Source organism: Ammospiza caudacuta, chromosome 5 (genome assembly GCF_027887145.1).
Source record: "Ammospiza caudacuta isolate bAmmCau1 chromosome 5, bAmmCau1.pri, whole genome shotgun sequence".
Classification (NCBI taxonomy): Eukaryota; Metazoa; Chordata; class Aves; order Passeriformes; family Passerellidae; genus Ammospiza; species Ammospiza caudacuta.
The window spans coordinates 8,245,656-8,258,835 of record NC_080597.1 but is presented as its reverse complement, the minus strand read 5'-3'; the positions used below and the strand labels follow the sequence as shown (position 1 = coordinate 8,258,835).

Genomic DNA, 13,180 nt, shown 5'->3' with positions numbered 1-13,180 from the left:
TAACTCAATAAAACCCAACAAGGCACCTCATCTGTTAAGAAATCATCTGTATTGACCCAAACTATGTGCAAAACTAAGGTTTTTAGGGCAGTGATGCAGCACATCTCCATTTCCTGACCTGTTTAACAAGAACAACACCTACACCATCACTGTGAGGGAGCAGCTCAGATGAGAGCCTCCTCCAGCTGCAGCAACCTTGGCTCTCAGTGTCCCTGGAACCACAGGGAACCCCAAATGGAGCAGCTGCTCCTTCACCAATAAAATACAACTTCATTAGGATGTGTAAGGATAAAGCTCTTCAGGTAGGCAAGTCCTAAAATGTCACTGTGAAGAAAAAAAATATAAGGAAGAAGAAAAACACAGGAGTCTTTCAGCTCTCTGATCCTTAAGGATTGAAATAATGTTCATTCCTTTCATAAGAAAATAATGATAAACAAGAGTTGAAGTTCAGTATAAACATGAGATAAGACACTATTTTAAGGTCACTTATTACATTTCCTGTGGAAGAAATACAAAATTTTCTTTCTTAGCACTGTTTCATGACCAACATTTTGGCTGGAACAAGCCTAGTGTGTTAAATTAATAAAAATAGTTACAAGGTACAGTGAACTCCAAACTTTGATAACTGAGGCTCAAGGGGAAAAAAAGGCATTTGCACACAACTTTGTGCAAGTGAGCACATCCTGGCTTACTTTCCAGAGAAAATATCCCACAGCTGAAAATCCAAAGTGGTACAGCAATAGCTCAACCAAAGTTTAATGAAACAGTACTTAAGAGCTCACCAGCAGAACTCACTCCTCCCTGAAATTACAGCTCTAGATAGACAACAGAGTTTGTGCAGCAAGTTTGTGATTGTGACTACCTTACTTTATCACTACACAGAGGGAGTAGAAATGCACTAAGGCTTGCTACAACCTACAACTTTGGCACTGATGCTTTCCCTAGTGCTCAAAAATGAGAACCAACCCCTCTGCATCTCATCCCAAGTTATTTCTGCTTTTCTGGCCGTCTCTGCTCCACCTCAGCATGGCAAGAGGCACAGAGCCCTGTGGCTGAGGAGGGGGACCCCAACCTGTGTGCCCTCAGCCCATCTGCTCCTCAGCTTATCTTGATTTCACTGTACCTTATTTTGATTTGCAAGAAAAATAAGCCTAGCAATCTGGATAATAAAGAGGCAGTTTAGCATAGCAGAGAACTTGATCAGTCTTCTGAAAAACTTCAGTAGGGTTAAAAATTAGAAGCAGTACAGGTCTTGTTTTCTTACCATGCCCCTTCAGTTAAGAAGATAAGGGAGTGGGAAAATCAAAACCATCAAAATAGTTGGCATCAAAACAGTTTCTAAACAAAAAGTTTATGAACAGTCTCAGCATGTTTTATCTTTTCCAACCTCAGTTCCTTCTGGATGACAGCTTTCCAAAGTAAAGACCAATTCTGCTGGTTTTAGGGAAAAGAGTCCCAAAGCCATTAGGTTTAGCTTGCTCTGCTCACCCTTGCTCTTGGAAAAATCACCAAACTGAACTGAGGATTAAAGAGCAGAATACAAAATATTTGTACAGAATGCCCAAAGGTGCAAGTCCACCAGTCCAGCTGTCTCTGCTCCTGCCACAGCATCACCACTCAGTGCTTCATAACCACCCTGCCCCACTTTCCTGAGCAGTATGTTGGTCAGCAAAGCATCAGAGAATCCAAAAGGGACACTCTGTGGGAAGCCAGAGTGCCTCAATAAATCCTGCCCATGTTATCTTCTCCTGCACCAAGTCCAGAAGCTAATTTTGGGTATGTGCTTGCCTTAGTCCCAAAGTACCTAACTGGGACAGCTGGCAGAGCTGATCTCAGCTGGTGACCTCAGTCCACAACCCCTGGGATTGCTCCCCACACCAGCCCAAGTGCCTGCCACCTTCCATGGTGAGCCAAATCAAGTTCCTTGCCTATCAGAAAAGCTTTTCCTTTTTGTTTCCCAGGGAGTTCCCTGGTCACATTGATCACCCTCTCTTCCTTTCATCTTAAAATTTTGTTTACAAGGAGTAGAGATGAGTCACTCAAGACCACTAGTTAAATATTAATTGATTGGAGGCTGGAAAACAAACATCCTCAGTTTCTTATCTTTTCCCAAAACTCTACCAAATCTGTTAAATATTAACAATTCCTACCTTTTCTTTTGTCCTGAATGCACTACCCTTATCTTTGTTGCACATTGACCATGATGGCAGATCAGCACAGCCCATTTTTAGCCAATTCACTCAACCATTTCACTGTATCTTTATGGAGAAACCACCTTTTTTCACATCAATCCTACTCCTGCAGAACAGTACTTCAGTATCCAACTCACACTCCTGTGTTTCACAGCATAGAAAACTGCTTTATTTTTACTTACATCTTAAACAGTTGATGCAATCAAAACTTTAAGCTTTTTAGAGGCTTCCTTTTGCAAGTTGAGGTGGTAGAAAGGTTGACAGACCACCACCATTTTCTCTGCACAAGCAAGAGCTATGACATGAAAAATAATTCTGCTCCAACCACATTTGTCCCGTTGCCTGGCATTAAAATCTAGGCCAAGCCTTTACATTCCTCATCTAAATACATATGCAAACATTGACCACAAAAGTAATTGGATTCAGATAGTAATAAAAGGCATTTGGCATTTAAAATAAAGAAGTGAAAGTCTAAAACACCACTGCAGCTTAATCATCAGTTGTCATAATAGAGATCATTAGACAAAAGAAATCATTTATGTTCCAAGTGATTAATCTACAAATTCTGTCTTCTCTACCACAGAATATAATAAATCAGATGAATAACTGAGGGAATGTACAACAGTGGAGAATTGCAAACTATTGCAAAAAAAAAGCAATTCAGCCACCACCCAAACTGACTCCAAATTTCAGTTCATACTAAAACTGGTGACAAGTTCCCTGAAGGGGAGACAACCAAAACCAAGAGTAAGTATCCTATCCTGATTTGTCCTGTTTCTGCAAATGTATAAATGCAAACATGTACCTCCATTTCAGTCACCTGCATCTTGCTACTTTCACATCACAGAAAAAGATTTGCTCTCATGGGAGGCAAAGCAGCATGCAGTACTTTAGAAGTTTTATTTCCAGTATCTCTTCCACTTCCTATTAAAGATAAAGTTTCTGTTTAATCAGATGAAGTCAAGACTTCAGGGTTAAAAGGAAAATCAAGCTTCCCTTTTAGGTTCAGGCTTTGTTTAGCTGACAGAAACCTTCCTAGACTCCTACTACAAAGAATGAGAATGGATAAAATTCTGACCAACCTTTTTCCCTTCCTCCTCCTGAGCCAGCTGAGACCAACCCTGAGCCATTCCTTGCAGAGAGATCAGCCAGCACCAGGAGTGCCAGCAGTGCCTCTCCAGCAGTTTTGTGTTTGGTATCAAAAGGAACACTTTAATTTTATCCAAAATTTGTGAAGCATCACCAGGATTTGTTCTTCCTGGAGCTCATCAACACCATCTTAGTCTGATTAAGAACTAAAAGCAAAGGGTTACTCACTGAAACACTACCAGATGAAAATTATGTTTTTTGAGATCTCTTGATGACCATGATTTATAATTCCCTGGTCCATAAGATCACACTTTCCAAGGAGCTCCTTGGAAGCATTCCATTTACAGCACCACAACTGCAAATGGTACCTGCAGTCCAGCAGATCCCAGGTCAGCTTCCAATGACACACAACAGTCAGACAGAAGGTGGAGGATGCACAGCAGAAAACCCACCACAACAAGGACACAGCAGAGTAAAAACACAGTAAGAAGAGACAATCACTTGTGCGGCCAGCTAATATCTGAAAAGGAAAGGGTTTTTTAGGATAAGGGTTTTCCTTGGCACTATGCTTCTTGTTTTAACTTGAAACATGACTTCCCATCTATGGTAGCTGGCACAGGAATTTAGAAAAAGTCTGCAGAAAGAGTGAATTTTAAACGAGGAAACTCAGACTCCAGTGCTTTTACACCAAATGTGTAAAAGCTCATCATGTGCTGATGAGGCATGCCTTGCCAGGGATTTCACTTTGGACAGCTGAGATCAGGGGCAGGAGAACATGCCCAAGTAATTTTGCACGGCGTCTCACTGAGAACAACTTTAGGCAAGCAGTAACATTGCCTATATTAGCATTTTAAATTTTTTTAAGTGGTTATATGCAAATAGGTTATAATCTTAAATTCCTGGTGTGCACCAACAACCTTCCCAAGCACCTAAAGGTTTGGGCAGCACATAGTGAAGAACACTACTCTCCAGCTGATGTCCAGATGTTGTGGTACAGACTCCTGTTAATGCACTGATGAGAAGAGAATCACATAAATCCCTTGCCAACTCAAAGGGCTTTTATTGCCATGATAGACTGGACACAAGATACCTTCATGACATTTCCAAGGCAAGAGAGATTAAGGTTCAAGACATTCCTCTTCCACACTCCCTCTCCTAAAAATAACTTAGGAATTAGCAAAGCACTGGATTTAGCTGAACAGACATATGTGATCAATACAAAGATTCTCCCAAACAAATGTCTTCATTTATGTGAGATTACCTGTACTCATACACAAGGAAGGTGGAGTAAAAGCCTGGAATTTTAGGCTATCTCTTAACAGACAGGTTATTTCTTCCCCTTTCCCCTTCTCACTTTGTGTCTGTCCCATGATCACTTCTCTCCCAGTTCATCCCATGATCTGCACTCCTGCACCAACACTGGTTTGTAGGACTGGTGATGAACTGGAAAGAAGACTCATTGAACTGAACATTTCTGAGCTGGGGAGAAGGGAAGAGTGCTGCAATCATTTTCTAGACACAGTTCTGGAGTTCCATCTCCTGTGCTGGATAAACATTTTTTCTCAGCACAATGGGCCAACAGGGAAGCATTTACTATGCACCACTCTTGGCATGAGACCACCTTGGTCTTCAACACACCTATGATCAAAAGAGTGCTGTCAAGAAAAAAATTACTCAACTCCCTGTTACAGATGGTGCTGAGGTGAGGATCAAGAGCCATGGACAGCCTCTGAACCTCAAATTCTTTCACCTGAATTACTGCTGATCTATACACACATTTTCTTACCACACACACTTAGAAATCTGCTAGTAACCAAAAATAAGTGGCACCCAAAATTTCTATTTTGCAAGATCATAAAGCTTTCTGAAAGGTTTTCAGCTGAAGATCACTGCACCATCTCCTCCTCAAATACCTAGTACTGTTTCAGCCTGTAGCTGCCTCTCAGCAAAAAGCACTGTGTGGATCAACTGTGTACTAAACCCAGCAAAGCCACCAAGACCTTGGTCACTTGGTACCAGTGCAAACGGAACACAAATATTCATGGAAAGAGCCTGAAGAGACAGCAGTTTCCAGCGTGCTGTTTCAGCAAGGTTTCCACCCCTTTTCAACCATGCCTGCTACTTCTTTTGTATTCCACTGACACCCTGTGGCACTTACCTAGACTGCAGGCTTTCCAATCTCAATATCCATTTTCTTAACTACAGGGGTAAAAAACAGCAGGTCAGAAAACAGAGAAAGGACACTGCAAGCCTGAGCTGAAGGACTGCTGGTGCATCTCCTTACTCCCAAGGCATGAAATGCACAGATTTCTCCTGCACAGCAGTTACCCACTGCTGTCCCAGTATCCCACTTGCTGTTACATCTTTCCCTTGGGTACAAACACATCACTGCCATGCTGATGTAGCATGGTGAAAATAATCTCATTTTAATGCCTCAGCTTCTCAGGTCTTTTACTGCAGCACTGAATGACACTTCACACTTCAATACTGCTGTCTAAGTTACACAAGTGACTTCCAGGGGACATCCTAACTAACAACTGCAGCACAGGATCCCAAAGTCTCAGTTTTCACTGTGTTAGTACAGACTCATCCACCTTTTCATGAGTGTCATTTCTATATATATCAGCATATAAAAAAAAAAACCACAACAACAAAAACCCCATACAAGTGTATTCAAAGAGCAGCCTGGTATTTTTACTGTTTGCCCTTAACCTCTAAAAAACCTCTCGTAAGTAGCAAGTGCACTTAATTTTGCCCTTCAACTGTTTACCACATGAAGAAACATACTCATAGTGTATCTTTAATAAGAAACATACTCATAGTAGATCTTTAATACAACAGGCAGGAGACATGGCATATTTTGCATTTAATGAATACATCAAGGGGCAGTTTGGGCATATTGTGTCTTCTCTGAAATTACTGCCACAATTACACACGTAATTATAATATTATAAATATTTTGAAACATGAGAGAAGCAGACATGTGCAACACAGGTAAAAACACCCATGTAAACAGTCATACACATACACACAGGAAAACCTCAAACAAAAAACTCCACAAGCATCCAAGATACCAGCTCACGCACAGAAGGTGCTCACATCGCTTCAGTGCTATCCTCAGAATTTCTCAAGTGGCTTAAGATTGCTGAAAGATAAGAATTTCCACTATAAAAAAGGAAAACACTAATCTCCCACACCAATAAGCATCACAGCATTCCAAGGATGACCACAGTGTCTCAGCAGCTCCCACCAAAGGCTGCCTGGAGCCCTTAGCTCAGCCTGCAGGCATGCTGGCAGAGTGGTGCCTATGCACAGCTACAACAGGCAGCAACTCCACTCCCTACTAACATTACTACTCATCACTTTGTTACCACTGCAAACTGAAAATCAGGGTGTCCAGGAGATCATCTGTATCTCAGGGTTCAATATGCAATCTGCAATTGCACATCATCTGGTTTATGCATGCAAGGGTGTCAACAAGGCAAGCATACCATGGCCAGCCCCACATGGAAAATAGAGGGAATATTCAGTGTGTCAGACCTCACTGTTTAAGCCAAATGAACCACAAAATTCCTATTTTCCCTTTTGTTAAGATGCCCTAAGAAAGGAAGAGAGGCAGATCAAATTTGATTCTAGACTTCAAGGTTTCATAACAATGAGCTTGCTGACCTGTGCTTTATTGGTCAGCTGCTGATCTCATCTTACACAATCATCCAGAGAGAACATGGTTAAAGCTGAGCTCCCACCACGCTGCTTTGATAACAAGGCTAAGGGCTGGAGCAGACCTGCTCTTTCATTTGTACCTTAAAACCCTTTTCATTTTTATAATACTTTAGTAAGTCAAACACTAATTAGAAAAGGGGCATATTATTTACACATATGACTTTCTGGAATCTGCTCTTTATTCTGCTGATAGTGTTTGGGCAGGAAATAAATACAAGAGTGGAGTTTTTGAATGATGTGATGTTACAGAAAGTGCAGCTAACTGCAGACAGGCAGAACATACAGAAGCATCCTCTCATCTTTTACCTCTGGCATACTCACTTGACTGAATCAGCACCCATAGAGGGGAAAAAAATCAATAATTAGGGTGCAATAATTTACATCCTCTTGGGTAAGCATAACATTTCTCAATAAACTAACTGACCCAAAACCAAATAACCTTCTGAACCTGGATAAACTTATTAATTCCTATAAAGCCTAAGATCCAACAGAAACATTCAATTTCCAAAAGTGATGCAATGCAATGCAATGCTGGTCCAGCAGTAAGACAGAAACATTCCAAAACCAGCCACCAGTCAAGAGAAAGAATATTAACAGGGGTAGGGGGGGTCACACAGCATCACATGAAGCAACCTACACATGTACAGCTGGTATCTACAGATCCTTCCTCCAGAGATGCAGTGCTTAATTCCTCTTTTATAATGTCTGTCTGCTGAAATTCTTATTTCCTCTGCTTCTCTGGAAATGCAAGTAAAAAACTAGAGAAGCACCAAATTTAATACAGTAATTAAACTAGCAGCAGTGCTCCCTGTGCCTTTGAAATAAATTACAAAACAGTACAGATGTACAGGGCATAAATGTATCTCCTAAACATGTTTCTGACATGAACATTTCATTGCATGCAATTTTCATTGACAGAAAACATCAAGTTCAACAGATGGATATCCATCAGAGAAAGAGACCAAGAGACACATTAAAAAGAAGTGAGAAATGTAACTGGCCCCTCAGCCAAAGACTCAATCAAGTCTTAGCTTATGAACAAGGCAGTAATGCTGAATAAAATACACAAATGTAAAGGAGAGAGAGAGAAAAAAAGAAAAAATTCCATCCAGACTTTGATGCCTAAAATCCTTGAGGACAAAAGAGTTCTCCATGTGCTTTCCCATTACATGCTTATCCTTGTCTGGAAAGATTCACTATCTACACTCCAGCAGAACACACTCCAGCTCCTCTGCCTAATCAACCAGATGCATCTGATTTCCAGTCTCCTCCCAACATAAAGAGATCACACATTCTGTTAGCATTTATGATTACACTTGGATATTCTGGATGTTGTAAGCAGTTATTTGCCTTTCACCTTAGCCTGTTAACAGCGATTTCAAGGCACACTGACCAGCATGCAGATACACCTCATTAAAGTCTGTGGCAAATTGATAAGCCAGGACACAGTTAACTCCCTCCCACATGGTTATTTTGCTCAGCACATCTTCTAATGTACCCCAAGGGCAGCTCTGCCAGGCTCTGTGAAGGTAAAGGTAGGAGCCAACACACAAACTACACCAAGGGGTGTGGAACAGCTGGCGAAGGGAAGGGAAAGGTAGAGAATCTGCAGTTCCTAATGCTCTCCCTGTGGGTATGGAGCATATTGACTGGATAATGTCTAACCAGAGACCCAAATCCTCTCACACAGAAAACTGACTTAGTTCAGGTCTCCAAACAGCCAACAAACAACTGAGGAATACATGGAAGTCAGACAGCATCATCCACTCCTTCAGCTGTCCTTTGAAGGGAAAGCTCCCTTCCCCAAAACTGAAGCACCTTCTAGATTCTGATTTCAGGAGCTACTTTCAAGTCATGAATTCAAAATGGAGAGACAGATCTCTACAATACAGAATATTGCTCTACAACCCTAAAAAACCCCAAATAAACACCAAACCCAAACCTAAAAAACAACCCCACTAACAAACAAAATAACAATAAAAAAGCTCAAACTCACCAGGCAGATGTACTCACACTCTTGGTACCTCTTTCCATCCAGCATGCACATTTTGTTACAAGTACTGGGCATGGGGTCCATCCAACAAACTTGGATGTTTCAAATTCTGGTAGAGGCCTATACCCTCAGCAGTTGCAAGCAGCAGATCCTCCTTTTAAGGCACAGGGGCAGATTAATAAAACTATTCAAGTAGCATGTGTAGAGAATTATAGCAATAAAGCTCACTGACATGTGCTATTAGCTAAATTCCCTACACTATAAATTGAAGTAGGAGCATACAGCAAGGAAAGGGGAAGAAGAGAGGATGGAAGAAAATACTGAAGAGTGAGATGTGACAAAATCTTGCTTTAACTGCAGTAAAGTCTAAACATCCGTCCTTCCTTTATACACTATGCTAGAAAGAAAAATACAGTGGTATTTTTTTAGACAAGTAGCTTTCCTACCTGAAAAACAACTTCATAAAAGAAGTTATGAAAGTATAAACAATCATTTCAAGGTAACACAAGCTTCTTCTTCTTGAAGAACCACAGAGCATCTGTACAGCATCACAAGTTTCACCCCAGATTTTTCAGCATCTCCCTGCTCTTCTCAGCTGAAGCTGTACACCAGCTGTAATATATGACAAGTTTGCCACTTCAAAATATATTGAGCCTAAAAGGAAACTCCTTGTGCTGGACCTACTCTTTCTGCCATGTAACCTGGCTTTCCTTGTTGCACTGCTTCCAGGTAAACTGTAGCCTCGACTTTTCAGAGTAAAAGTCTCACTGTGCTCTTTATGAAATGCCTTTCATAAATAACAATAATAAATATGGGTAACAAGCAGCAGAGTAAGTAAAGTTCTCACTGTATACTCCTTAATGTAATTACTTAATTTACTTCCAGTTCATGACTGACAGAGCTTTGCTCAATATACCCTTAAACAACTTTATGGGCAGAAATGCCACAACCTTACTGAAGAACCTCTTCCCATTACTTGCTATTCTTAGAAAAACAGCAGGATTATTTGCAGGACAAGAATCCAGTTATTCTGGGCTAGAGGATGAGCTGCACACAATACCCTTCACAAGGCTACAAAGTGGTCTTCAAAACAAAGGGGAATGGAGTGCACAAGTAACTTGCTGAATGTCTGCAAAAAGACATTTATGTGACACATCTGGGAATGCAGGTGAGCCTCAGCAGCCTCTGCTGACCTTTTTACTCTCAGGGCTTGAGGCACCAGGAGTGCCTGTGAGAGAAGACATGCTGCACATGAGAAATGCAAATTGCATGTGACATAGCTGAACTGTTCATAGGCCAGCCTCCAGCAGCACATCAGCATATTGCTTAATTCATAGAAACAATCCCTGCTCTCCTGGGAACCTGCACACAACAATCCAAACACCATCAGACAAAACAAAACAGAAAGAAAAGTATCATCACATTCTTGCAGAAAGCCAAGCAGTTACCATCAACAGCTTCAACAGCTAAATATCTAGCATTAAAATTGTTCTTTTAGTACTAAAGTTTCCTCCAGAAATAAGTCAGAACACAAAAGGGGCTGCTGAATTATGTCTAAATAACCACAAGCCCATATTCAGTGAACTCACAGTATGCTCAATACTCAGTATGAGGCTTCCAAGGGATGCTGCCATAACAGCTTCCTCCAAACAAGGAGGAAACAACAAAGGAAAGGGCAGGCACAAAAGGGAAAGCACAAAAATATAACCAGTATTTACAGGGGACTGGTTACCAAAAGTTTGTTTCAACTTACTACAGGTGCTGTTTTAGTTAGGGGTTAATTTTGATGTACAAGAACCACCAGAGGAAGGTCACAGTCCTCCCTGACCTGCCAGCAGCAGCTGACAGTCACTGCCTACCTGGCAGCTTTTGTCACCCAGTCAGGATTCTCAGACGGCCACAGTAACACCAGGCTGACCTGAAGAACCATGAAATGAGATTGGAGAGGAAACTAATCACAAAATCCTATGGGAACTGGAGGAGGCACAGTATGTAGAGAAGGTTCTGCTGCTCACACAGTGCCTCTGCAGTCATATAGTAATCTCTGTTTCTATACCTTTTACCAGTGCACAATTCTAGCCATAAGTGAGAAAATGTTTCTTTCCCCAAAAAGCCTCCAGAGACAAATAAAGCTTGTAAGAAAAGAAAGAGATTTTTTGTCTGGGCCTGCAATGAAGGAGCAAGGACATAGGTTTTAAACCAAAGAGAGTAGGTTTAGATTGGACATAAGAAAGAAATTTTTTTTTATGATGAGGCTGGAACAGGCTGTCCAGATCAGGAGTCCTCAAGGTCAAGTTGGACAGAGCTTTGAGCAACCTGACAGCAGCTTTCCAGTTCCTGAAGTGAGCCTATAAGAAATATGGAGAGGGACTCTCTACAAGGGGTCATAGCTGTACCTCTGAGGTGCAATTCTCACTGTAGAAGTCAAGGGAAAGCATGAAAGATGTAATGGACAGGACACTGGCATTTTCTGCCAAGTGAGACTGCACAATGGTAAAGATTTCCAGGTTCACTGATTGTAAGCTCCACTCACTATGGATAGGAGGAACAAGGGCATTTGTTTTTCAAGAACATGCAGTGTTTACATGACCATGTACTTTGCCAGTCCATTTATTTAATGATTATTCCCCTTCTGAAACACAAAACCAATTGGCTTTGCTTAGGCAAGGAGAAACTGAATAGAACAATGAAGTCCACCTGCAAGCTGGACACAAGACACAAGCTTTTAAAATAAGCTCCTCAAAGATCTTGAAACTTCTTCAACCTTTCCAGAAACAATCTTGCATGGGAAGAATACAGATAAGAGACCAGTCCAAAACAGAACAGCTTCTCAAGTGGGCCTGTGGTAGATCTGCCACCTCTCAAGAGTCAATTCACTCAACAGGCCCACACTGCCTTCTGTAGTGAACACAAGTATCAGTCTGGTTGTTCAAGTAATAACAAGTACTTGAGGGTGAAAAAGTTGATCACAAAAGTGATTGAGCATGCAAAACTCTTGAGCAGTCACCAGATGTCACCAGGTCTCAGGAGACTCGTGGGGAAGCAGCCAAGTGACAAAAGCAGAAGAGAATGATTCTATCATACATCCACAGCTTTAGGTCCAAAGGCCAGAAAAAGCAGCTCAGTCACCAAGACAACTTAAAGGGTGCACTTTAGGAGCTGAAGGACCTGGACTGGTCATCTAAGGCAGTGCCCTCCAACCTTAGCATCTCAGCCACATGGCTGCTGCTCTCTGTTCTCTCTTCCCACCTCAAGCCCTGGAACCCTGACACTCTAACAGACTCCTAGGAACACCAACTCTGGAAGTAATCACCAGTCTCACTTCCCAGGACTTCCCTCCACAGGCCTTGTGCAACCCAGGTTTGCTCATGAGCTTGGGTGGAACTGAAACTCTGCCATCACATTCTTACACACTCACAACAACTTTCATGCCAGATGTTGTAGCATCTTCTAAATTTTTTTCTCTCATATTAAAACTTCCTCATTTCTTTTAGGGATTTGGATTCCAGCATTTACACTTCAAGCTGTCACTGGCATGACCCTGGTTATGTCTTACATACAAAGCAGGACAAAGCATGTGCTTTACAGGCAAAGCATGTTCTGCTTTTTTTCATGGCCCCTCTATCTTTTTGCCCCTCCTGCAGTAAACAGCAGTCAGTGCCATGCACACCCAGAACACACTCATAAAATAAAGTGTCCAATAATATGTTAAATGCACGGCCCAGTAGGCTATAATAATGTCTACAAGTTTTAGTCATGTTTCAGTACCCTCATGCAGTAAGCATACACAAACAAACAAAAAGTAAATTACTTTCTGTCCAAAAAGTGGTGGTGTGATGCTACCTCTGTTCTTTGTTAAACTGCAGGCTCAACAACTATGATTGAAATCTTCACTTTCCTTTCGATAGAAGAAACAAAGAATGAGTGCAAGGGATGAAAGTAAAAAAAAATAGAGTGGGAGGAAAAGAAACAAAGAAAAGTCTCAGCCCATCTACCCCACTACAAAAAAACAAGAATAAAACCTGCTCTGTATTGGAAACTCCCACAAGGTACCTTGATTTCAAGCAGCTGAACACACACACACAGGTAGCTATGACTCTGAGAGTAACATACAGTCTGTTTTTAAAAGACTAGAGTAAAACAGGAGATTGCCATCCATTATATACTAGAAAATAACACAGCA

General features: G+C 41.4%; 1 protein-coding gene across 2 annotated transcripts in view; it reads right to left on the bottom strand.

The window, feature by feature from the left end:
* BORCS5 (BLOC-1 related complex subunit 5) overlaps nucleotides 1-13,180 on the bottom strand; it is an 81,543-nt gene that overhangs the window by 47,849 nt on the left and 20,514 nt on the right. The window lies entirely within an intron of this gene.